The sequence below is a fragment of the Heterocephalus glaber genome, unplaced genomic scaffold (assembly GCF_053883595.1).
Source record: "Heterocephalus glaber isolate CG9 unplaced genomic scaffold, H.glaber_assembly_v1.0 deba00001719, whole genome shotgun sequence".
NCBI classification, from domain to species: domain Eukaryota; kingdom Metazoa; phylum Chordata; class Mammalia; order Rodentia; family Bathyergidae; genus Heterocephalus; species Heterocephalus glaber.
This window is the reverse complement of record NW_028258432.1, coordinates 5584650-5612156: the sequence shown is the minus strand read 5'-3', so window position 1 is coordinate 5612156 and position 27507 is coordinate 5584650. Positions and strand designations below refer to the sequence as shown.

General features: G+C 38.5%; 1 protein-coding gene and 1 long non-coding RNA gene across 8 annotated transcripts in view; one reads left to right on the top strand and one right to left on the bottom strand.

The window, feature by feature from the left end:
• Spata13 (spermatogenesis associated 13) overlaps positions 1-27507 on the top strand; it is a 142849-nt gene that overhangs the window by 31216 nt on the left and 84126 nt on the right. The window lies entirely within an intron of this gene.
• Positions 20112-21782, bottom strand: LOC110343915 (uncharacterized). The gene is made up of 3 exons (XR_002386174.2): positions 21458-21782; positions 20871-20956; positions 20112-20660 (listed from the first exon to the last, which is right to left on the bottom strand). It is a non-coding gene; the product is annotated as an uncharacterized LOC110343915 (long non-coding RNA).

The following is a 27507-nucleotide window of genomic DNA, read 5'->3' as shown; positions in this document are numbered from 1 at the left end:
GCTGACTGGGACTGAGTGCACCCCTGAGGGAGACTTTCCTGGCCTTCGGGTTCTGGATGGTTTGACAGTAGGACAGATCTTGAGGAGAACTATAGCCATGGAGCAGGGGAGCACAGGAATGGACAAGAGAGTGTGGCTCCAAAGACCTGGGGCAGGGATGAAGATGGAGGAGGAAAATGTAGTGTGGTTCCTAACTGGCAATGGTTTTGACTTAACAGTTCTTTAAACTTGTAGTATAAAAGCATTGAACGTTCTGTATCTTTGAATTTGAATTTGGATCCTTTCTTGGGCCAGTGCTATGTGGTTGAAGCCTTTCTCAATGTTGGGCAGATTCCCATTCAGCCTCCCGATGATAAGGAAAACAACCGATGCTGTACAGTGTGCCTTGCTGCTAAACTAGAATGTCTGATAGGCTAGGTAGAGTTGCTGCATTTGGCTTGATATTGTCAAAATAGAATCCTGTAATAAGTTGCAGAGCATCTGTATTCATGAGAGTATGGATCCAGAAAACTAGAAGAACCGAGGTGCTGTTGACTGGAGATGGTGTGTGGTATTGCTGAGAAGAGGACTTCAGCTTCGTTGAATTGGGGTGCAAAGGATGAATCCTGGTGAGGTGCTGCCCAGATGTTACAGGAATAGTTTAACCTGGAGCTGGAAGAATAGGTGACAGTAGTCACTCAGGCACATCAAGTACCGTGAGGAGAGTTGAGTTTTGGAAACTTGAGAATGGCCAGAGGAATCAAGGAGACAAAAGGGGATGGAGAAGAGGCAACCAGGTAGTAAGGAAGAAGTCTCTATGGAGATTGGCATTTCAGAAACCTGGAGAAGAATCAGCTGTTCCAGCATCAAAGGCTTCAGGCAAGTCACGTTGGATTTTCTCCAAGGAGTCCATTTGGTTTGACACTTAACAGTGCATAGATAAAACTAGCAATAGTGTAGGAAGGCAGAGCATGATTAGTAGCTATTCACTCATGCAACAGTTATATGCTGAGCCTTACCGTGCTAGGTGATGGAGGTGAAGGATGGAACAGATAGGTGTGGATCTCCAGGTAGTATAGAGTAAAAGAATCGGGATTTGTAATCCATTGTGATCAGTCTAGAAGGGGTTAGCTCTGAGCACTATAAATATACAAAAGACAGTCAGAAATTTAATAAAAGGCTGTAGAGGAGACTTAACCCTTCCATGTGTTCAAGTTCTTGGTCTGTTTCCCCATCTTTGCATCCATAGCTCCACAGCAGAGTCCCTGAGGGTGCCACACTAATCTGCCTTATGGCTCATGAACCCTGGTCCTGTGGATAAGACATCGAGGGACCTTGTAGACCAGATTCTAGACTTGTAAGACTGGTACCATGTGGAGTGGCCAAACAGCAAATTATGTAATATGTGCCATTTAAATTAAAAGTGTCCCAAACTTTGCATCATTAAGACATGATTGATGAAGTAGTAGTAGTATTGTTCAAAGACAGAAATCGTACAGAATCCCCAGGTTCTGTGCAAGATGAGTTGCACACCATTGGTAGTGTTGAGAACCAGTGGCAGAAAGCACCAGCCCCACTGTGAAATACAAGAAACAAAGTAGCTGGGAGATAGGATGGGTGTGGTGAGTATTCCTTGTACTTGGCTCACACGGACATGAGTCTACTCAGTGATTCATGCACCTTGGCTATGGATTAATGACTCTTCATCCATCCCACCCTTCAGGTGGTTATTTTACGTCTTCTTACCCTATAACAGTTTTAGAACTTGGTGATCAGCATGATACCGCTGTAACTGCATAGTGAGCTCCGTGTAAATTCTCTCAGTGCCTCCTCCCAGGCTCAGCCTCCTAGGTTGCTGCTTTCACTTAGGAAGGCAAGGCCTTCCTCTCCTAACACTCACCATTCATTCCATGGCTAAATCATTTGTGTGCACTATTAAAAATTCTACCTGCTTGAAGGTATGTGGAATCTAGAGCTTACCTGCGGGAATTTAATCGATGATTTCAACAGTACCTATCCAAGGAACACACCATGGTTTTCTTACCTGAGAGACAGTTGCAAAATGCTAGCTTATTAGAACAGGAGTAAAAGTGCATCTTGGAAGAATGAATTGTGACTAAATTAATGGGAACGGTGAATTGTGACTAAATCAATAAACAGCTTTTAAAAATATTAATAAATAGCCTTTTTAATACCATGAAGTTCATCTATTTTCAATTTAACCAAACGGTTTTTATATTGAGTTGTGCAACCTTACCCTGTGTGATTCCAGAACATGTTTGTTAGTGATATCAATCATTCCTCCTTTCTCCCTCCTCCACCCTCTGGCAATCACTAATCTATTTTCTGTCTGTGTATATTTGTCTATTCTGGACATTATTACAATATTTGGCTGTATTTCCCTGTGGCTGGACATAGTACCCTACATCCACAGTTTAAAGGAGGAGAGATTTAGCTTGGCTCACATTTTAAGGAGATTCAGTCCATAGTCAGCAGGCTCCAAAGCAGAAACCTCATTAGGGGAAGGGTGCAGTGGAGCAAAGCTGCTTAGTTCATGGTGACAGGGAAGCAGAGCAGGTAAATAGTGCTAGAGAGGAAGGGTGGGGGGCAACACAGAGATCTCAGGGCCACACCTTTGTAACCCACCCAGACACACCCTGGAGTATGTTCCTCCAGTTCCCTGGGCAGATCCCAAAGCCAATCAAGTTGACACTGCACCCTAACCGCCACAGCAACCTTTTGTAGTTAGTATCTTTTACCTGAAATAATGTTTTCAGTATAGCCTGTATCAGTATTTCCTTTTCATGGCTGGAAAATAGTGATGTGGATGTATCACACGTTTATCCATACATCAGTTGATTGGTGTTTGATATTTTCAACTTTTGACTATTATGAATAATGTTGCAATAAATGTTCATGTGCAAGGTTTTCTGTATACATAGGTTATCAGTTCCTAGGTTTATACCTAGGAATTTCTGCATCATATGAGATTACTATGTTTAATATTTTGAGAAAGAAACAAATTGTTTTCCAAAGTAACTGCAACATTTTATATCCCCTCAAACAATGTAAGATGGTTCTGATTTTTTCCTAACTTGCTTGATGGCTGTTTGGAACAATACAGCATTATATCACACTCAACAATTCAGGCAGTGGTTATCTATAAGGTGAGTTTTCTAGGTTTTCATTTCTCTTTGTCTATCTCCAAGTTACTGATTTGTTGGTTTCACTTTAGTGTCTAGTTTCACTTTGGTGTGTAGTTTCAAGAGACCACAGGAGACTTTAAATTGGTTAATGTAGGTACATATTAACACCCATTAACAAGTTGGCTAGGAAAGCTTGAGGAAAAGGCTAAGTCTGTTAGCTTAAATGATGTTTTGGATTTATGGCAAGCAGACCTGTCGGACTGGAGATATATTCTTAGGGATCATGATAATTTGTCAGCTTTGTGTTGTCATTTATAAAAATATTAAAATTTAATTAAGAATGTTCCACATTATCTGGATGACCCTTATATAGGAAAAACAGCAAATTTTAGTGCCTCCCTTTATGTTTGAATTCAATACCTTGCTGCTAAGAAATTCAGCTAATGTAGCAATTGATGAATGCAGAATTTTCAAAACATCTCAGGGAGTCTGGGATAATTTTTTAAAATCTTAATGTCTTACTTGGATTTGGTGAATACACCCTGGTGTTTCCCTCGAAGCTGTCATAATGAGGGTAATAAGATGGGCAAGCCCCCAGAGGCTCGAGGCGTAGCGTAAAGTGGCCTGTCATAAGAGGACATGGCTGTGAAGCCTCACACTCCAGTCTTTGAAACTTCATAGGAATTTATGGTTTCATAAATATAATATAATAGATAATATTTTAATATTAAAGTCTTAAATTATATAACATCAGATAAAAGTCTTTGTACTTTCCTTTTGCCTACTAAAAATGTACTGATTCCCATAGAACAGATTCTTACTGTCTTTTTTACATCATCCATTCATTTAATAAAAGTTTATTGATCCCTGCACTAGGGATAAAAAATAGAAAGATGTCCTCTGTTTTCCTTAAGATTACTAAATAAAGTACAGGATGTAAGAGCACTCAGAGATGTGGTACAAGGGATCAAGTACCAAAGAAACATAATGAAAAAGACACAAGGATGTTTTGAAATAGATTTGGGGGCAGGAGACATCATTATTTGTGACTAAATCAACATTCTTTACAGTTAGAAGGACCTATAAGTGTATTCCTATTTTTAAGTTTACTTTATGACTTAACCAAGATACTCTTTCTAAGCAACACTAAGGGATCTCACATAGTATGTTCATGTTGGGAATTTGTAGAATTAGATAAGTTTGGACATGCAGTGTAGTATAGAAGAAATCAGATTTTGTTTTCTCATGAGTGTTCAACTCAAACATTCTGCTCTGTGGCCTCAGATTGCTGTGTAAGCATCTAGGTGACCTCATATGTACAGTGAAGATTACTGGACTTCCACTTGGAGGAGTTAGCCAGAATAATTAGGCTATTTCTAGTCATTTCACATGTGTGAGCATTTTGATTTTGAATCTGGAGGAGTAGATCAAAGAGAACATATTTAAAAGCCATAGATACTAGCTGGGTGTGGTAATGTATGCCTGTAATCCCAGCTCTAAGGAGGCCGAGGTAGGTGGATCACCATGCATTCAAGGCCAGCATGGGCTACATAGTGAGTTCAAGGCTATTCTGAGCTACATAGTGAGACCCTGTCTCCAAAAAAATACAAACTAAAAAGTAAAAGCTGTGGATACTAAATAGATCCATATATTACATTATACTAATAATATAGAGAAAAAAAGAAATAAAAAGATAGAAAGCACTTAGAGAGTAAGGAAAAGAGACATAGAAGAGAGGCTTTTGAGAGTCTTCACTATGGGTTACAATGTTTTTAGAATCACATAAAGGTTTTAGAGTCACGTATAGTTTATTTGAAAATAACTTTGATGCACATGAATGGACTTAGTATTTGGTGTATATTATTTATATTTTGAAGAAAATAGCAGCGTAATAGAGCAGTATACTCCAAGAGATAATGATAAACATGATTTTTAAGTTACACTAGAACATCTGATGACTAGAAGAAAGAACCAATTTGAGGAAAAGAGGGAGATGAGTTTGAAATATACAACTAGTTGCCGACTGTAGGTTGAGAAAGGATATAAATATATAGGTTTAAAAGTCTTAATTTCATGATTAAACTTTTACTGTTTTAGTTTTTATTATTTTTCAGTCTTTAGAAAAGACCCATATCAAATGACATACATCTTTTCAAATCTTGCATAACTGCTATAATATTTGTTTCATAAAAAAATTAACAGCTTAAAATAATAGTGTCATGAAAATTCTGCCACCATATAGATTCCATGGAAAGAAACTGTAAAGATGGAGGGGTGATAATAATTGAGTATAGAATAAGTATGACAAGTACAGCTGTCAAATGTTAAAACATCAGTGGATGTCCTGCGGTAAAAGGATTGTGAGTTAGAGGCCAGCAAGGATGGGATATGTAGTGAGAATCTGTCTTTAAAAAAATAAACAACACACCGAAGTCCATGGCTTTCGTACAAGTGTACTGTGCACATGTGTCAAAGGTTTATTTAGCTCCCCAATGAGGGAATCTGCAGGATGTGGCAGCTGGCTCACAAATCATTCAGTAGATTTACATATTCTGCTGGGAAAGGCATGCTGAAAGGTCTGCTAAGTTAGAAACAGAATTGGTTAATGTTCTATAGGGCAGTAAAACCATAACCTTCGCAGTGATATTTTCTGAAAGGTAGAAATGGCTTGCATTTCTACTGGACAAAAAGAAAAATAATGTATAATTTGAACTGTAACTTATCCATTCAGTAGTAAATAGCAAGTCTGAACAATGCATGACTGCTCGGAGCAGGAGATATTCTTTGGGTAGAGCAATCAGACCAACTTTGTCATAATATTAAAGGACAGCTGGCTATCCTTTGCATTATTTCCATGTTCTAGCTAATTTAAAATATATATATTAGGATTAGAGTACAGACATTCATACCACCAAAATTACTAGGGTGCCCAGAACTTCACATTGTGTTCCTCAGGTCTCTTGGGGTCTTCTGGAGACAGATTTTTTTTCCTGGGCTGAACTCTTCCAATTCATGTGGTATCAACCCTCTATATCCATATGTTTTATGACCTTGGATTCAACCAACTGCAGATGGAAAATGTTTGGGAAAAAGTTGCGTCCGTACTGAATGTATTCAAACTTTTTTCTTGTCACTGTTTCTTCAACAGTACAGTGTAGCAACTATCTATATACCCTTTACATTGTATCAGATATTCTAAGTGATCTAGAGATGATGTAAAGTATACACAATGATGTGAATATGATCTATGCAAACATTACACTGTTTTAAATAAGGGACTTTAGCATCCATGGATTTCAGTATCCATGTATCCATGGATCTTCATATCTACAGATGCAGGGGGTAAAGGTTGGTGTGATTTAAAATCAATTCTCTACATACATGGGTGGTAGAGTACTTGCCAAGCACGCACAAGGCCCTAGGTTTGATCTTGATCACCACAAGAAATTTAAAAAGGTTATTGTTCTTCCAACTCCTTTCTTTCTCACATTTCCTCTCCTGTTACCTCATTTTGTACCTAAACTCACTGGACTAAATTTCAGGTCCTTAAAGCTTCCCCCCATTCCCATGGAAGTATAGACTAATAGGAAGTCAACTCACAATAAAGCAGTGACCCTATTTCAGATACAGATTGCTTTGCTGTATGTCCCAGAAAGGAGGGGAAAGCGCCTAGACATTTCTAAAACACTTTGCCCTTAAATCCTTCTGACCTAGTTAACATAATTCTTGAGAATCTTCCACAAGGCATTGTTGAGTTTGGCTCTGGTGTTTCAGAAGATGCAAATCAACAGGCAGGTGAAGAGATACATAGAGTAAGATCCAAGCACAGGAGCTTTCAGCCCTGGAAAGTTGAGGCCACCCTCCAGGAATGTGGGTCAATTCTTGGTCGTCTTCCTGGAGGCCTCCATGTGCTCAGCTATCCAGACTGTGCCTGTCCATTAGGACTTTTATGGAGACGTCATTGCATAAGCGTGATTGCAGGATGGATAGCTATGTAGAAAAGTGATTGTTGAAAATGAATAGGACTTAACCCTAATAGGCCGAGTGGCAAACCCATCAAGGCCTGGCTGTTCAGATTCTTCTTAGAGTCTATGATGTCTGTGGGACACTGGCAAAATCTTTAGGATGTCAACTTCTGCATTCTCCCTCTTCCCCTCCTTCCTTCTTTCCTCCCCTTCTCCCTCCCTTCCTTTCTTTCTCTCTTTCTTCCATCTTTCCTTTTTTTCAATAAGGAATAGTAAATACAAGATTGATCAAGATATATAGTAAATGGTGACATTTTTAAAAAATACATTACTGTAAAAGACACAATGACATCAATCCCCCTTAAGATTACTTTCCCTCACTTCAAATACGTTTCTCTCATCATTCTCTTAAGCAGCTCTGAAAGTCCTCTTTCTTGAGTGTCTTTAGGAGTTGTGATAGAAAATATGGTGAATAATGCTGCCAAGTGCCATACAACAGAAAGGCAGGCGTGTAAAACCATTATGGTGTGTCCTCATCACTCGGTCTGGCACTGTGGGACTTCTGGCTTTTCCCCAAAGTCAAAATGATCATGAAAGGTACATGTTTTTAGTCAATTCAGGACATCAAGGCAGTCATGACAGTGCAAATAAAGACACAGAAGGACTGCCAGAATTGCTTCAAAGTGGCAAGAATGGTTGTATAAGTGCGTTTGAAGTAAAAAGGAATATTTTGAGGGGGACTAAGGCCAATTTGTTTTTACTGTAATTCTTTTATTAATTTAAACATTCCCTGTAGATTTCTTTTTTAAAAATGAATTTTATCGGTACATTTTAGGTATACAATATAATGACATTCATCATTGGAAATTTGCACCTTTACATAATCTAGCTTGGTTCTTATTTTTTCCCTATTCCTCTGCCCTCCCTTCAACCCCTCCATCCCTCCCTATTTACAAAGACTTTGTTTTCATTTTATAATATTAATTCCATTCCCTTCTTTCCTTCCCCTCCCTTCCCACTTCCCCTTTGCCCCTTTTCTTCCTATTTCACATTATCTATTATACCTTTTAGTCCTTATTTACACTTTCAGTTTCTCACACTAGAGAAACTATTCAGTAATTGCACATGTGTGTCTTATTTATTTCATTTAAGAGTATCACCTCAATGTGCATCCATTTAGCTATAAATGTCTCTAATTTCTCGTTTTTTATGGCTGAGTAGTACTCCATTTTATTTAAAACACATTTTCTTCATCCAGTCTCCAGTTGATGGGGAATTGGGCTGCTTCCAAGTTTTAGCTAGGAACTTATGCTGCTGTGAAGATGGGTGCACATATATCACTGTGGTATGATTCTTTTAATTGTTTGGGGAAGATACCCAGTAGGGGAATAGCTGGGTCAAATGGGACTTCCAGTCCTAGTTCTTTGAGGTGTCTCCATACTGATTTGCACAGTGGTTGCACCAGTCTGCACTTCCACCAGCAGTGGATCAGGGTTCCTCTTTCCCCACAGCCCCGCCAGCATTTGTTATTGGTTGATTTCATGATAGCAGCCATTCTTTCTGAAGTGAGGTGGAATCTCAGCATTGTTTTCATTTGCATCTCTTGAATGACCAGTGATGTTGAACATTTTTTCATATGTTTCTTTGCTATTTGTACTTCTTTGTCTGAGAAATGTTTGTTTATTCCAGATGCCCATTTTTGCATTGGGTCTTTAAATTTGGGAGGTCTGATTTTTTAAAGTTCTTTATAGATTCGAGATAGTAGACCTTTGTCTGAGGAACAGCAGATGAAAATTTTTTCCCACATTGTAGGTTATCTGTTCACACTGCTGGTGGTTTCTCTTGTAGTGCAGAAGCTTTTTTTAAAAATAACTTTATTATCAAACACACAGACATACAGAAATTAAAACCATTCAAAGAAGGACAATGCAAGGGGTAAAAAACTACCATAATATTCAAATACAGTAGAGCTCAACCAAAACAAAATTGAAAAGCACTTAAACATTTTTCCATATAACTTAAAAAACATCTCAAGTACCAACAAGACACCAGAGGATGTGATTTGTTTCAGAAAGATCCCCAAAACCAACATTGAACAAATAGTGGTCTGGAAAAAAAACTCCAGTTAGCTAGCATACTCCACGTAAGCCAAACTTCTCGCTAATTTGACATGTGATGGAAACACAATCCGAGAAATATGTTATTAGGCCATTTCATCCATGTGTATCCTTAATTACACTTTCAGTTTCTCACACTAGAGAAACTATTCGGTATTTACACATGTGTGTCCTATTTATTTCAGTTAAGAGGATGACCTCAATATGCATCCATTTAGCTATAAATATCTCTAGTTTCTGGTTCTGTGTGGCTGAGTAGTATTCCATTTTATTAAAAAACCCACATCTTTATCCAGTCTCCAGTTGATGAGCACTTGGGCTGTTTCCAAGCTTTAGCTATTACAAACTGTGCCGCTGTAAGCATGGGTGCACATATATCGCTGTGGTATGATTCTTTTAATTCTTTTGGGAAGATACCCAGTAGGGGAATAGCTGGGTCAAATGGGACTTCCAGCCCTAGTTCTTTGAGGTATCTCCATACTGATTTCCACAGTGGCTGCACCAGTCTGCCCTCCTACCAACAATGGAGAAGGGTTTCTTTCTCCCCACAGCCCCACCAGCATTTGTTATTGGATGATTTCTTTATAACAGCCATTCTTTCTGGGGTGAGATGGAATCTCAGTGTTGTTTTCATCTGCATGTCTCGAATAACCAGTGATGTTGAACATTTTTTCATATATTTATTTGCTCCTTTTGTTTCTTTGAGAAATGTTTGTTCATTTCAGATGCCCATTTTTGAATTGGGTCTTTGAATTTGGGGGGTCTGATTTTTTTCAGTTCTTTATATATTCTAGATAGAAGTCCTTTGTCTAAGGTACAGTTGTTGAAATTTTTTCCCACATTGTTGGTTGTCTGTTAGCTCTGTTGGTGGTTTCTCTTGCAGTGCAGAAGATTTTTAATAAGATGAGATCCCAGTTGTTAATTCCTTGTGCAAGTTCCTGTGCCACTGAGGTTTTGTCCATAAAATCTTTTCCTATACCAATGTCTTCAAGAGTTCTACCTAACTTATCTTCCAGCAAATTTATTGTTTCTGTCTTGATATTTAGATCTTTAATCCACTTTGATCTTAGTTTAGTGTATGGCAATAGGTATGGGTCTAGTTTTAATCTTTGGCAGGTTGAAATCCAGTTTTTTCAACACTGTTTATTAAATAGGCTATCTTTCTTCCAATGAGGATGGTTGGCTACTTTGTCAAGGATGAGGTGGATGAGCATATCTGTAGTTGTTTCTGCATCTTCTAATCTATTCCACTGATCCTTGGGTCTGTTTCTTTGCCAGTACCATGCTGTTTTTATCATAGTAGCTTTGTAGCATAGTTTCAAGTTGGGGATTAAAATATCCCCAGCCATATCTCTGTTGCCTAAAATTTGTTTTGCTATTGTAGGGCTCTTCTGGTTCCAAATGAATTTTTGGACTGTTTTCTCTAGTTCTGTGAAATATATTGTTGGAATTTTAATCGGCATTGCATTAAACCTATATAATAGTTATGGAAGTATGGCTATTTTCACTATATTGGTTCTTCCTATCCAGGAACAAGGGATGTGTTTCCATTTTCTTATATCCTGCTCAATCTCCTTTTTCAGAGCGCTATAGTTTTCAGAGTAGAGGTCTTTTGCTTCCTTTGTTAGATTGACTCCTACATATTTCATTTTTTTGGATGCTATTGTAAAAGGAATTGCTTCCCTAATTTCTTTCTCAGCGAGTCTGTTATTTGGATATAAAAAGGCTATTTTTTTTGAAGTGTTGACCTTATATCCAGCTGCTCTACTGAATCTGTCAATTAAGTCTAGAAGTCTTTTGGCAGAGTTTTTTGAGAATTGAAGTTACCCCTTGTTTATTATCAGACCATAGTGCAAAAAAATTGGAGATCAATGACATAAGAAACTGCAAAACTCCCACAAACACATGGAAATTAAATAACACCCTCCTGAACAACCAATGGCTCACACAGGAAATTAATTAAAGAAGAAATTAGACAGTTTCTACAAGTAAATGATAATGCCAGTACAATGTACAGAAATCTATGGGACACAATGAAAGCAGTTCTACATGGAAAATTCATAGCAGTCAATGCCTACATTAGGAAAACAGACAGAACTCAAATAAATAACCTAATGCAGAACCTCAAGCTCCTAGAAAAAGAGCACAACAAACCCAAAGCTACTACAAGAGAGGAAATTTTAAAGATCAGAGGAGAAATCAATGCAATTGAGACTAAGAGAATGATACAAAACATTAATGAATCAAAGAGTTGGTTTTTTGAAAGAATAAATAAAATTGATTACCCCTTAGCCAACCTTGTTAAAAAAAGGAAAGAAAAGGCTCAAATCCATGCAATCAAGAATGAAAAAGGTGAAGTTGCAACAGATCCAGCAGAAATCCAAAGCATCATCAATACCTAGTTTGAGAACCTGTACTCTAATAAAATGGAAAATACAGAAGAAATGGACAGATTCTTAGACACATATGAATTACCAAAGTTAAATGAAAAAGATACAGAAATTCTAAACACCCCAATTACAATGAGTAAAATTGAAAATGTAATAAAAAATTTACCAAAAAATAAAAACCCAGGCCCTGATGGCTTCACTGCAGAATGTAGAGACATTTAAAGAACTATCACCATTACTCTTTAAACTCATGAAGGAAATTGAAAGGGAAGCAAGGCTTCCAAATTCATTCCTGGAAGCAAGTATTACTTTGATTCCAAAACCAGGGAAAAACACAACCCAAAAAGAGAACTACAGACCAATCTCCCTAATGAATATTGATGCAGAAATCCTTAACAAGATACTGGCTAACAGGATACAAAGAGTCATCAAGAAGATCATACATCCTGACCAAGTTGGATTTATCCCAGGGATGCAAGAATGGTTCAACATTCATAAATCAATAAATGTAATACACTATATTAACAGAGTCAAGGACAAAAACCATATGATCATCTCAATAGATGCAGAAAAGGCATTTAACAAAATCCAACACCCATTCATGATAAAAACCCTACAGAAAATTGGAATAGAAGGTCTTTATCTCAACCTGACTAAGGCTCTCTATGAAAAACCAATAGCCAACATCATACTAAATGGTCAAAAACTGAAAACTTTCATGCTAAAATCAGGAACAAGACAAGGATGCCCACTATCACCACTCCTGTTCAATATAGTTCTGGAAACATTAGTCACAGGAATTAGAAAAGAAAAGAAATAAAAGGAATAAAGATAGGAAAGGAACTGTCATTATTTGCTGATGATGTGATACTTCACAGAGGAGCTTTTTAATAAGATGAGATCCCAGTTGTTGTTTCTTTGTGCTAGTTCCCATGATAGCGAAGTTTTGTTCGTATAGTCTTTTCCTATGCCACAGAAGCTTTTTAATAAGAAGACATCCCACTTGTTTATTGTTTGTCCTAGTTCATGGGCAACTGAGGTTGTGTTCATAAAATCGTTTCCTACACCAGTGTCTTCAAGAGTTCTACCTAACCTCTGTTCCAGCTAGTTCAGCGTTTCTATTTTAATATTTAGACCATCCATTTCAGTTTTAGTTGAATGCATAGTGAGAGATATAGGTCTAGTTTTAATCTTTGGCAAGTTGAAACCCAGTTTTTCCAGCACCATTTATTAAAGAGGCTATCTTTCCTCCAGTGAGGGTATTTGGCTCCTTTATCAAAGATGAGATGGCTGAGTGTGTCTGGCGTTGTTTCTGCATCTTCTAATCTGTTCCACTGGTCCTCAGGTCTGTTTCTTTGCTAGTACCATGCTGTTTTTATCACAGTAGCTTTGTAGTATAGTTTCAAGTTGGGGATTGTGATACCCCCTGCCATGTCTCTGTTACCTAGAATTACTTTTACTATTCTGGGTCTCTTCTTGTTCCAGATGAATTTTTGGATTATTTTCTCAAGGTCCATGAAGTAAGCTGCTGGATTTTGAATTGGGATTGCATTGAATCTATATAGCAGTTTTGGAAGTATGGCCATTTTCACTATATTGATTCTTCCTACCCAGGAACAAGGGATGTCTTTCCATTTTCTGATATCTTCGATCTCTCTTTTCAGAGTGCTACAGTTTTCAGAGAAGAGGTCTTTGATTTCTTTTGTTAGGTTGATTCCTAGGTATTTCAGTTTTTTGGATGCTATTGTGAAAAGAATTGTTGGCCCTGTTTCTCTCTCAGTGAGTCTATTGTTCATGTAGAGGAAAGCTATTGATTTTTGTGTGTAGACCTTGTATCCAGCTAAGCTACTGAATTTGGTTATTAAGTCTAGAAGACTTTTGGTGGAGTTCTTAGGCTCATGTCATCTGCAAATAATGACAATTTGACTTCTTCATTTCCTATCTTTATTCCTTTTATTTCTTTCTCTTGTCTAATTGCTGTGGCTAATGTTTCCAAGACTATACTGAACAGATGTGGTGATAGCGGAATTCCTTGTCTTGTTCCTGATTTTAGTGTAAAGGATTTCAGTTTTTGACCATTTAGTATGATATTGGCTGTTGGTTTTTCATGACTTTTATCAGATTGAGGTAGAGACAGTCTATTCCAATTTTTTGTAGGCTTTTTGTCATAAATGCATATTGGGTGCAGGGAATTTGGCTTAGTAGTTCTGCCACCTGCCTCGCAAGCATAAGGACACAAGTTCGATCCCTGGTACCAAAAAAAGAAAAAAATCATAAATGCATGTTGGATTTTGTCGAATGGTTTTTCTGCATCTATTGAGATGATCATATGGTTTTTGTCCTTGGCTCTATTGACATAGTATATTACAGTTATTGATTTGCATATGTTGAACCATCCCTGCATCCCTCAGATGAATCCCACTTGGTCAGGGTGTATGATCTTCTTGAGGATCTTCTGGATTCTATTTGACAGTATCTTATTAAGGATTTTTGCATCTATGTTCATTAGTGAGATTGGCCTACAGCTCTCTTTTTGGTTGGGTCTTTCTCTGCTTTGGGGATCAAAGTGATGCTTGCTCTCAGGAGTGAATTTGGGAGTATTGCTTCCCTTTCAATTTCATTGAAGAGGTTAAACAGCAGTGGCAGTAGTTCCTATCCAAATGTCTTTTAGAATTTGGCAGTGAAGCCATCAGGACCTGGAATTTTTTAGTTGGTAAGTTTTTAATTATGTTTTCAATTTCATTGATTGATATTGGGTTGTTTAGAATTTTTAAGTCATCCTCATTCACCTTTGGTAATTCATACATATCTAGGAATCTGTCCATTTCTTCTGTGTTTTCTGTCTTATTGGCCTGTAGGTTCTCAAAGTAAGTATTGATGATCCGTTTGATTTCTGCTGGGTCCATTGTAATTTCACCCTTTTCATTCATAATTGCATTGCTTTGGGCCTTTTCTTTCCTTTCTCTGATAAGGTTGGCTAAGGGTTTGTCAATTTTGTTTATTCTTTGGAAGAACCAACTCTTGGCTTCATTGATTTTTTGTATTGTTTTCTTAGTCTCCATTGAATTGATTTCTGCCCTGATCTTTATAATTTCCACCCTTGTATGAGCTTTGGGTTTGTCCTACTCTTCTCTTTCTAGAAGCTTGAGGTTCAACATCAAGTTGTTGAATCGGGCTCGCTCTGTTTTCCTAATATGAGTATTCACTGCTATGAATTTCCCTTGTGAGACTGCTTTCATTGTGTCCCATAGATTGCGATATGTTGTATTGTCATTGTCATTTAATTGAAGGAACTGTCTGATTTCTTCTTTAATTTTCTCTGTGACCAATTGGTTATTCAGAAGTGTGTTGTTCAATTTCCATGTGTTTATGAAATTCTTGCAGTTTCTTTTGCTGTTGATCTCCAATTTTATTGTACTATGGTCTGATAATATACAGGAGATAACTTCAGTTCCTTCACACTTACTTAAACATGTTCTATGCATGAGTATGTGGTCTATTTTGGAGAGCAACCCATGTGCAGCTGAAAAGAGTTTGTATTCTGATTTTGTGGGGTGGAATACTCTGTAAACATCTGTTAAGTTCATTTATTCAAGAGTTTGATTGAGTTCTACTATTTTGTTATTTATATTTTGTCTAGTTGATCTATCTGTCACAGTTGGGTATTGAGGTCCTCCACTATTATTGTACTCGTGCTTATTTGATTTTTCATGTCCGTTAGTATTTGTTTTATGTAGTTGGGTGCACAAGTGTTTGGCATATATATATATTTATGATTGTCGTCTCTTCCTCTTGGATTCTTCCCATTACGAGGATGTAGTGTCCTTCTTTGTCTCTCTAAATCAGTGTTGGTTTGAAATCCACTTCATCTGCAAAGAGGATAGTTACTCTTGCTTTTGGGGGGGTTCCTGTCACATGGAGTGTTGTTTTCTACCCTTTAAATTTCAGTCTATGAGTTTCTTTTTGAATTAAGTGCATTTCTTGTATGCAGCATATTATTCGATCTTGCTTCTTGACCCATTCTGCCGGTCTATTTCTTTTGATTAGTGAATTGAGACCGTTAACATTGATGGTTATAACTGATACATATTGACTTATCATTGTCATGACTTTTTCTTTTTGTTGGATTCTCACCCTTTACGTTTAATTTCTTGTCATACCCAATGGATTCATTCTGCTGGGTTTCCTGGGGTTGTGATCCTCATTGTCTTTTCCTAGCATATTGTCTAAAATTTTTTGAAGTGCTGGTTTGGTATTCATGGAGTTCCTAAGGTGCTCTTTGTCATGAAAGTATCTTATTTCTGAATCAGTTTTGAAAGATAGTTTTGCAGGGTACATCAATATGGGTTGGAAGCTGTTTTCCTTTAGGGCTTGAAATACAGCAGTGCAAGCTCTTCTTGCTTTAAGAGTTTGTGTTGAGAAGTCTGCTGTGATTCTGATGGGCTTTCCTTTGTATGTGATTTGTTTCTTTTCTCTGACTGCTTGTAGAATTTTCTTCTTCTGTTGGGTTTCTGGAATTTTAAGTATTATATGTGTATGTGTAGTTTTTTTTGATCAAGGCCAGTTGGAGCCCTATATGCCTCACTTATCTGTATGTCAAATTCTTTTCCCCTACTTGGGAAATTTTCTGCCATCATTTCTGTGGATAGTTTTTTTTATGTTGTCTTCACTCTCTCCTCTTTCTTCATTGACCCCTAATCAGTCTTATGTTATTCTTCTTTGCATTTTCTACCATCTGCTGGATTGATTTCTCATGGTTCCTACTATTTTAAAGCAATTTTTCTTTTCCTGGTCACTAATTGCAATCTTATCTTCTATATCTGAAATTCTGTCCTCACATTGGTTCATTCTGCTGTGTAAACTTTCAATGGAGATTTTAATCTCCTGCAAATCTGTTTGAATCTGTTTTATGGATTCCATTTGTTTCCTATGTTGGTATTCCATCATGTTCCTCAGCTTCTCTTTTTTTATCTGTGTCCTCTCTAGATTTATTAATCATGTCTTGCACTATGGGCACAATCTCTGCTGTTATCTGAGAAATCATTTCTGATTTCATTTTTTCCAGATCCTTTTGTTGCCAGTTCAGGAGTACAGGTGGTTGAGTATCAGATTATTGCATCTTGTTTCCCTTTGGGGTTGCTTTAGGTGATCTGAAAGTCTGGTTTTGAGATCTGTTTAAGTGTCTTCTCATTTCATAGGTTGTGTGTGTGTGTGTGTGTGTGTGTGTGTGTGTGTGGTGCTGGTGCCTGAGTCGCTCACCTCCTCGGCACTGGGGGTGGTGGCACGGCGTCCCGGAAGGCTTACCTCCTCCTGGGCACTGGGGGTGGCCCTGCTCCTTGGCCTCCCTGTATATTTCAATCACACCTTGTATACATAAAATAATATCACAGATGTGGATTTCGGAAATACTATATTGTAAGTCTTGCGACTGAAATCTATTACTTGTGTCTTTAAAAATGTGCTTTTTCTTGAATCATATAACTTACTGTCTAAATCTTCTTCATAATGCTTATTAGACTGTTAATAAGGTAATTATGATTAAGATTTAGTTTTTAATTTTAACAGATTTACTGAGATATCATTTACATAACATAAAATATGGTCACTCTATACAATTCAGTGATTTTAGTAGATTTACAGAGCTGTGCAGCCATCCCTGTGTTCTAATTTTAGAACATTTCCATTGTCCTTCCCAAAGACATGACACCAATTTAGTCCCTTCCTCTTTCCTCCTCTAGTCCCACAGTCCACTGGTTGGTTCTCTGTATCTATGGATTTGCCTTTTCTGGACATCACAGTATGTTGACAGAATCATGCAGAGTTTGGTCTTCTTGGTGTGATCACTAACAGAATACTTCTGAAGTTCATCTGTGTTGTAGTAATTGTAGTTACACATGTGAAATAAGTGGCTCTACCATCACTGACTCCTGCATCCTTGGAGTTAAAAATTAATAGAGTATCCTTTGGTTGTGCGTTTATGAGTTTGTTTTGTAATTTCCTGGATTCAAGTTCAGAAGAACATGAATCATCTCATTCCATAGGAGAGTTTTGCTCTTCCCTGAGTACCAAAGCCCTTTTCTATGTGTAGAACTGCTAAGGGAAGTGTCTTGCCCTCATCATAGCAGTTGGTCGTGCAGTGAATGGCCCATTCTTAAGCCTTGCCGGGCTTGAAGCTGGGGCCTTTTAGTCCACACCAGTAGCAAGTGAGGCACCTAGCACTGGCTGTAGTCAGAGACTTCTGTTCTAACTGATTTTTACCTTCACTTGAACTTTAAGGTACAAAATTAGAAAGCTCTTGTGACTTTGTTTTGTGTGTGTAAATTTGGGGAGAAAATTAAAATTGGGGTTTAAAAGCTGAAAGGAGTAGGAGGATGGAAACTTGCAAAATAATAGGCAATAGATCTGGTATTCTGAAGACAGAGGTAGAAGAAAAAGTGAGAACTGGTGCATTTAACCAGAGTTCTTTTGTTCGTTGTGTCTTTTTCTATTTCTTATTATTTGAGGTAAGAAATTTCCACTAAGTAAAAGCAGCAGAGCACTCCCAGGAGATTAGAATAATGTGATGTACACCACTAATTTTGTGAAATAAACATGACATAAACTTGAAGCATTTTATTTGCTCACCCCATTTAGGGGTAGAGTAGTTGATAAGGCAATTGTAAAATACAACTTAGAGAATGATACACAGCTCCTGAACTTATGGTGGCAGTTTTATTATCAAGATTTCTGATGTTTATCTTGGAATTGCCTTACAGTCACCTCTTTCTCAGTGTCACCTCCCAAAAAATCTGAATTGACCTTTCTATAGAAGATGTGAAATAACTTAGTGTCAAGGCAGTCATGCTGGTAACATAGCACCTCAACTTTTTTTCATATCTCTTAATTCCACACAAGGAAGACTCTGAGGTGCTGGCCACATTTCATGGTGTTTGGTGACTGGCTAGTCTATCAAGTGCTGAGTCAGAAAAAGGAACAGAAGGCTTGTGGCCCTTTGCAGTGTTTTCTTAAACTTTGCTGTTGAGGATTTGACAAGTGTCCTCTCTGCTGTGTCTAGATGGGCAGTGACATGAGTATGTGAAGGCAGGTGTGACATCGGTAGTGTGAGTGTTGCCATCTTTCATGGCTGACTCCTGAAGGCAAGAAGTAGGGCCTACATTCATTGTATCCTTCAATTCTCAGTTTATGTCTCTTATTTTTCTTGGCTGATATGTGGGAGAAGAAGTTGGATACTCATTTTTAAAATATATTATGAACTACAGATAATTTATGAGCAGTGTTTTTTGTTTGCTTTGTTTTTCCAGTGCTGGGTACAGAACCCAGGGCCTTGTGCATGTTAGGCAAGGGCTCCACTCCTGAGCCACACCCCTATACCAGGAAGAATTTTTATAACTTCTCTCACAGAAGGATGAGTTGACATTGTAGGCACCCACACCTAATGTTTAAAAAGAGGCACAGAGAGTTCCACCAAATACTTATTGAGCTGCCAGTCCCTGTGAAATATATGTATACACACACACACGCACACACATACACACACACACACACACACACACACACACACACTGTGGCTAGGGATAACTAAGACAAGTCCTGTGTTTAAGGAGTCTCTTTCTAGTTGAAAGTTCATCAATCATGCAGAAGCATGACTTTATTTGTATCATGAAGCATGTGTTCCATGAACTATGATAAGCATCGTAGATTAATGCAGGAGTTGTGTCAGGAAGCCATTGAAGAATTCCACTTTCTGAAAGGTTCTGTACTGAAGCTCATAGGAAATTGAAGTTGCTCAGGGTTGCTGTCAGGAGAGAAGGCAGGAAGCAGATTCCAGGGTCTTGTACTTAATGACAGCCAGAGCTATGAATGTCAGACACTGTCGGTGAATAGTACTATTTAATGCTTTCCAAGATTTGTTTGTTAACCTTCCCTGTTTAACTGTTGAAAAAATCTAAGGAAACATTGTGTTCAGAGCTATTTGAAAGTACAAGATAATCATGAGTCTCCTTGAATCAAATATTATTTTCAAGTACTTAAGCAATTTAACTGGTAAATACTTAAAATTTTGTTTTGCAGTATTGAGGACTGAATCCACAGCCTTTACACTCGAGCCACATCCCCAGGACCCCCTCTTTCAGGATAGGGTTTTGCCAAGTTACACAGCCTGAGCTTGAATTTATGATCCTTCTGCAAATGGCAAGGATTACAGGAGTACACCACAATTTTAGGCTCTAAAATAATTACTTTTAAGTGGGTTTTTTGCCACAGCTTTTTCAGTGTAGTAACGTGTATACAACAAAATTTGCCATGTTAATCATTTTTTTTCCTGCAATTCATTGGCACTCAGTTCACAATATGCACATTGTTCTGTAACCATCACCTCCATTCATCTCCAAGAACTTTCTCATTTTCTCAAAAAATCTCTCTACCCATTAAACCACAAGTGTCCATTTTCTCCTCCCCCCAGGTTTTAGTACCCACTATTCTATTTTTTGTTGCTACAAATTAACTACTCCTATATACCTCCTATGAGTGGAATCTTTCAGGAGCTTTTCTTTTGTGGCTAGCTTATTTCACCCAGCATAATGTCCTTAAAGTTCATCTTTGCTATGACATATTTCAAAATTTCTTTACTTTTTTTTAAGGCTGAATAATATTCTATTATATGCATGCAATTTATTGGCATTCAGTTCACAACATTTCATTTACCCATTCATACATAAACATTCATTTGGGTTTTTTCTACTTCTTGGCTGTTGTCAGTAATACTGCTATGAACATGAGTATACACGTATCTGTTCCAGGCTCTGCTTTGAGACTTTTTGGGTACACACCTACCAGTGGAATTGCTAGTGCAAACAGTCATTCTCTTTAACTTTTTGAGGAAATGCCATTCTGTTTTCTCCAGCAACTGCACCATTTTGCATTCCAACGGTATGCAAGAGTTCCAGTTGCTCCACATCTTCCCCAACATTTGTTTTCCTCCCTGCCTTCCTCCTTTTTCTCTTCTTCCTCCTCTTCTTTTTCATCCTCCTCCTCCTTCTCCCTCTCCTCCTCCTTTGTACCATCCTAAATGGGTGCGATAAATTAAATTTTATGAAAAAAAGTCTCTGTGACTTATAAAGACAAATCAAGAACTTTGAGGAAATCACCTCCTTTCAGCCTGTGGCCTTGGATGTGAGCTGGTTTGTAACGCTAAGCCATCTGGTTAAGGGAAAAGCAGTTGCCTGGTACAAGTGTCAGCTCTGTCACTTTCTGCTGTGTAACTTTAGGACTTACCTTCAGATGTTTGCCTCTGTGAAATGAGTATGATAGTAGAGTACAGCAGCCTTTCCCCCTTATCTTCAGGCAGCTCCAGTGAATGCCTAAAATTGTGGATAGTGTCAGATCCAATACACCCTGTGTTTTTTTCCTATCTGTATACACCTATGGAAAAGTTAATTTATAAATTAAGCACTATAAGAGATAAACAAGAGCTATTAATAGCACAGAAGGATTATAACAGTGTGCTATAATAATAAATGTTATAAGATAAACTCTTTCTCTCCAAGTGTCTTAGCAGTGGTATTGGTTATCAGACACCGTGTTGCTATATCACTGTAGCAGTAAGCAGTAAGCCTGCTTTACTTCCAAAGCCCCAAAGCACAAGAGTACTATGCTGGCAGTTCAGTTATGCCAGAGGAGCTTTCAGTGAAAAAAGTCACAGTTCTTGACTTAATAAGGAAACAAAAAATTATATGCTGAGGCTGACAAACTATATGGGAAGAATGAATCTTATATCCATGCAGTTGCAAAGAGGGAAAGTAAATGCATATTATTTTTGCTGTCTGATTGACCACAGACACTGAAACTATGGAAAACAAAACCTCAGAATAAGGAGAGGGCTCCTTCAGAAGGCTCCTTCTGTCGACCTATCTGTCTCTGTCTCAATCTATCCATCCATCTCTATCTGTATATAAAGTCCATTGTTGTAAGGAGTCATTTGGAGGAAAAATTTGATCAGCACTGCCAGGTCAGGAGCTGTGGAAGAACTTTCAGCAGGACGGTGACATCCTTTGTTCTTGTCACAATTGCCACAACCATTTGAGTCTGAAATTCTTTTGTCAGCAGGTGGGAGGTAGGCAATTAACATCACATAATGCTCAAGGTCGCAGAATGTGTTTAGAATCAAGAACCTGGTGGCCTCCCAGAATGGTGAGGAAACTAGGAAGAACATTCATTGTCTACCAGGCTGAATGACCTTATGTTCCATGTTCCTACTGGTTCAATGCAAAGGGGTTCCAATTTCAGATTGCACAATTGTGGAATCAAATATAGAATATGGAGTGTGCCTGAGAAACTTGGAACTTCAAGTGTATAATTTCATCATCTCCTAGTACTGCTAGAATTCCAGTGAGCAAATGTTCATAGAGCTTGAGTCTTAGCCCTTCCCCTTCCTCTTCCTATCTCTCCTGTTGATCAGGTAGTGCTCCAAGTAAGGAGGGTCTTTGGGAATGGAAGACTTTCCAGACTGATTAGCTGCAGGTGAGTTTAGCTTTCTTTTCCCATTATGGCATACTAGTGTCTCAGTAAGTCTTTGACAGAGCCCCTCAGTCAAAAGAAACACCTTATGATTCCACTTATTAAGCAGCTGCCTGGAAAGGCAGCTTCTAAGTACATTAAGAAAACTTAAGTTTCTTCAGAAATCATTGTGATTGTTTCAATTTGAAGTCAGTAGTCACCCCATAATTGAGGACTATTGTATATCTGTGTTTACCTTTCTTAACCTGAAGTTTGTCAAAATTATGTGGTAAACACAAAGATCCTAAAAAAATAAGAGTTAGTAACTGCATTTTTGTTGTCTTTTGGATGAGATTATTGTAATGAAGAACAGATCCATGTCGCTTGTGGCTTCTGGGGCATCGACACTGTGTAAACTCCCAGCACAGAGCAGCAACCATTGTGACAGCAGTGCTTAGGACAAGCTGTTTCGGGAATTTGACTTGAAAATAAATATGAGCACAGTCGTATCAAGAGGAAGTGTCTTCAAGTCACCACTTTGTTGCTCTGTTAAGCCTCAGGCTTTCAGTTATCTTAGATTGACAGAAGCATAAGACTTTAGCTTCATTTTTTATTTTAGAAGGTCAGTGTTTTTGGTGAAACAAATCATCACAGTTAAGGCATGGGATGGGGAAATAGAGATGAAAAGGCATTTCTTGCCAAAGGTTATTTTATAAAATAGAATGAGACCACCTAGCAGCAGGCAACAGCCTCAGCACCGCGTTCTTGGAGCACACTGAATAGCAGGGAGGAGGCATACGAACCTGCAGCTCTGCCTCCCCGTAGAATCCACCCTGTGTGGCTGCTAATGTTCAGGTTCCTTCTTCCAAATTGCTTGCCTCTGCCCATCTCTTCAAGTTCACTGCACTGGCCTGCTTCCTCTGGTTCACTGCACTGTCTGCTCCCTCTGGTCCTGATTACTTTCCAAAGTGACAGGACAACTTTGGATCTGTCTTTCATTCCCAGACTTCTGGTTGATTCTGGGGTATATCTGGTGGCACTTCCTGGACATTTCCACTTATATGTTGCAGAGACTGCCTTCCTGTCTGTTCATCTATCTACCCATCTGAGCATCTACCTATCTATTTAAACCAGTGTCTATAGATATTTTTAGGGCTCTCTTTTCTTTTGCCTTAAATTTTTTCCTAACTTCATACAGTGACACACACCTGTAATCCCAGTTACTTGGGACACTGAGGTAGGAGGATCCTAAGTTCAAGGCCAGCCTGGGCAACTTAATGAGATCCTATCTCAAAATAAAGTTTTAGAAAGAACTAAGGATGTAGCCCAGTGGTAGAATACTTTTCTAGCATGCATAAGTGTTATGGTTTATATCTAAGTGTCCTCCCTGAAGCTTCATGCAATAATAAGTGGGACTTTAGGAAGATAATTGGATTATGGCAGTTTGTAGCTTACTTGCTGTTAGTAGGTGGGGTCTGGTCCAAGGAGGCGGGTCACTGGGGGAGTGGCTTGGAAGGGTTTATCCCCCTTCCCAGCTCTTTACTCTCTCTGCTTCCTCACTGCTCTGCTGTGAACTGCTTTTCTTAGCTGTCCTTGGGCCAGCTGACCATGGACTGAAACATGAGCCAAAATAATCCTCTTCTTTAAATTGTGGGTGTTGAGTGACAAGGAAATTGACTAAGAAAACAAGGCTCTGGTTCCAATCCCCAGTGACCACCTCCCTCCTCAAATTTTTTCCCTAGCTCTACTGAATTATAATTGACAAACGTTGTACATATTCAAGGCTGGAGATGTAGCTCAGTGGTAGACTGCTTGCCTTCAAGGCCCCAGTTTCTGTCCACAGCACCATCAAAAAATCTGTATTCAAGGTGTACACCTAACTAGTCTAGTGATATATGGATACACGGTGAAATGATTACTACTATCAAGAATATTAAGGTCTACTCTCAGCACATTTGAAGTATATAATACAGTATTATTACCTATATTCACCATGTTGAATAATGTATCTTCTGAATTTATCTTAAAACTAAAACGTACTCATTAAACAAGACATCCCCATTTCCCTTACCCATCTCTGACATTACTCTCTGCTTTAAGTTTCACATACAAATGAGATCACACATATTTGTCTTCCTGTGCCAGGATAATTTCACTTAGCATAATGTCTCCAGCTCCTTCCATGCTGTCACAAATGGCACGGTTTCGTTCTGTTTTACCACTGGATAGTGTTCCATCATGTACTTAATCACATTTTCTTAATCCATTCATTCATCAGTGGACACTGAAGTTGTTTTTCATTTCTTAGCTACTGTAGATGTCTCTTCAACATGTTGATTTCATTTCCTTCAGAATATGCCTAGCAGTGGGATTGATGGATCATATGGTAGTTATATTTTTAATTTTTTGAGGAGCCTTCGTAGTATTTTCAATACAACTGTACCAGTTTACAGTCCTCCCCCCCGCCGCCACAGTACGTGGGTTCCTTTCTTCCACATCCTCACCATCACTTGTTTCTTGTCTTTTTCCTAGCCATCCTAACACATATGAGGCGGACTCTCACTGTGGTTTGAACTCACATTTCTTTGATTTGTGATTTTTGAAAACCTTTTCATATACTGTACTTGTCACCCATTTGTATGTCTTCCCTGGAAAGCTATCTGTTCAAGTGTTTTGCTCATTTTGTAATTAGGCTAATTAGCTTGTTGTTGATGATGGTGATGAGTTGACTTCTTATTTATTTGAATATTTTCACCCTATAGAGAATACGGTTTGCAAGTATTTTCTCCCACACCACAGGTTACCTTTTCATTATGTTGTTCTGGTATATAGCTTGATATAGTCCCACTTGTTTGTTTATTTACTTTTTTTGCCTGTGCTTTTGATGTTATATCTAAAAACTGAGTTGCCACAGCTAATGTCAAGGGACTTAGCTCTTATATTTCCATCTAGTATTTTCATGGTTCTGATTTTTTTGTGTTCATTTTTAAATCAATTTTTAGTTGGGTTTTGTGTCTGCTATGTTTTTTGTTTGTTTGTTTTTGTTTTTGTTTTTTGGTACTGGCGATCAAACTTGGGTCATTGCGCTTGTAAGGCAGGCAGCAGAACCACTGAGCTAAATCCCTGGGCTGTGTATGCTATGTTAAGGATCCAGTTTCTTTCTTTTTCATGTAGATACGTATTTTCCCAACACCTTTTAATTACAAAAGTATCCTTCACTTGTTCTTGGCACTTTATCAAAGATTAGTTGACCATACACACTTGGATTAATTTCTTGACTCCCTATTCTGTTCTACTGCTCTATATGTCTATTTTTGTGTCAATATCATGATGTTTTGATTACTATAGTTTTATAATATAATTTGAAATCAAGTAGTATGATGCCTCCAGGTTTATGGTTTTTTGTTCATAATTGCCTTGTCTCTTCTCACTGCATCTTTGTCTTGTTCATGATCTTAGAGGAAAAGCTTTTAACTTTTCACCATTGTGTACAATGAAGGTGGGCTTGTCGTATATGGTCTTCGTTATGTTGAGGACCATTCCTTCTGTGTCATATTTGTTAGGAGTTTTTATCATGAATGGATGTTGATTTTCATGAAAGGCCCTTTTGCATCTACTGTGATGAATATAAGGTTTTTATACTTCATTTTATTTGTTTATTTGTTTATTTATTGGGTTTTTTTTGAGACAGGGCCTCACTATATAGTCCAGCCTGGCCTTGAACTCAATATGTAGCCCAGTCTGGCCTCAAACTCTTGGCAGTCCTCCTGCTTCATACCCCCAAGTGCTGGAATTACAGGTGTTCACCACCTCGTCTGGCTATACTTCATTTCACTGAGGATTTTTGCTCAGTGAGGATCTTAGCTTGAGGATTTTTCAGAGTCAGTACACTTAAAAGTGAACTCTTGTCTTTCCTTACCACTCGTTTCCCTGCAGGCCTCCATAATTCTGTCAACTGTACCACTGTTTGACCCAGCTTATACCTGCCGACATTCCCATCTCTGTCTTCTTACTCACCGTCATCCATCACTTCTCCCCATTCTGCAGCCACAAGTCTGTGTGGCTATTGTCTCGCTCTGGTGACTCTGATGGCCTCCTCAACTGCTTTTCTGAGTCTCACTGCCTTCTAATCTTCGTAGGTCACCTGCTGCCAAGGCCTCTGCTGGAGGTTCCCCTGGTCCTTAGAGTGAACCTCAAATCCTTAATACTGCTTTTGAAGATGTAACCTCTCCCTACCCATTCTGCTATATCCCATGGTCTGTATCTCAGGCTCTTGGTTCTTTTCATCATCCAGCACCACTGTGACATTCAGTGTTCATGTCTCTTCTGAAAGAGGCCAGTGCAGGGAAACACTGTTCAGACTTATTTAATTATATATTTTTCTCCAATTAGCTGAAGTTCTCTAATGGCTGTGGCAATGTCTGCTCTTCACTGTCCTCTTCCTGATATATCTACCCTAATTCCACTCAGACATGGGAGCCAAGGAAGCATGCATTCCATGACCAAATGAAGGAATGAATGGATAATATCCCCTATGAGGGTCATTCTTACTAGAAGACGAAAGAAACAATCCATTGGAACCTCATTTAAGCAGAGGATGAGAGTGTTCCTTTCTAATTTATTTTTGCTCAAGTGATGACAGTCTTGGTTATCTTTACAGGTGTTCTTAGCTGTATGAGGCCATGAACTGCTTATGCAACCACCCTAGGGGCAACCGAGGCAGTGATTATTGCTAAAGTATCAGTCTCCATTGCATCAGGACCTTTGGACTAGGAAGGACTATTGGGACTTAGAGCATCAACTACTGGATCATTATAGTTCTGAAATTATAATTGGAAAAGAATTAACTAACAGACTTTGACAGGCTTTTAGGGGAGGTTAGGGACATGGAAAGGTTGAAGCCAGGGCTGTTTTTTAAATGAAATTCAAATATAGTTAAGTGGGCCACATTGCAACATGAGTCAAAGCAGCCACTTTGCCTGATATTGAATAAGTAAAAGGCTTTGTTGGGTAGCTGGGCAGGCTGAGACTCACAAATCTTACAACTTAAGATAAGCACTCCACCAGTATAGCACTCCTACCCCTGAGCCCTGATGTTGCTGGGATTGGGAGAAACAAGAAAAATCCACATTCAAATCAATAAAATTAGAGATGCCATGAATATAAGCTGTGTAAGGGGTATGAAGTCAGACCTTCTTGGGTGTAGTAGCACCTTACAACAGAGGAAACTACAAGTTTACTTCAGTGTGCTGGCTGCTAGGGTTGGCTCTGTCTCCAAGGACAGATTCATGGAAAGAAATTGGAGGAAGGTGGCCACGGGGCAGAAGTAACTACTTATATTATGGGACACCGTGGGGCTGAGAGCAGAACAAAGGGGACAAGCATGTGGACAGGAAGGCCAAAGGATGCCAGAACA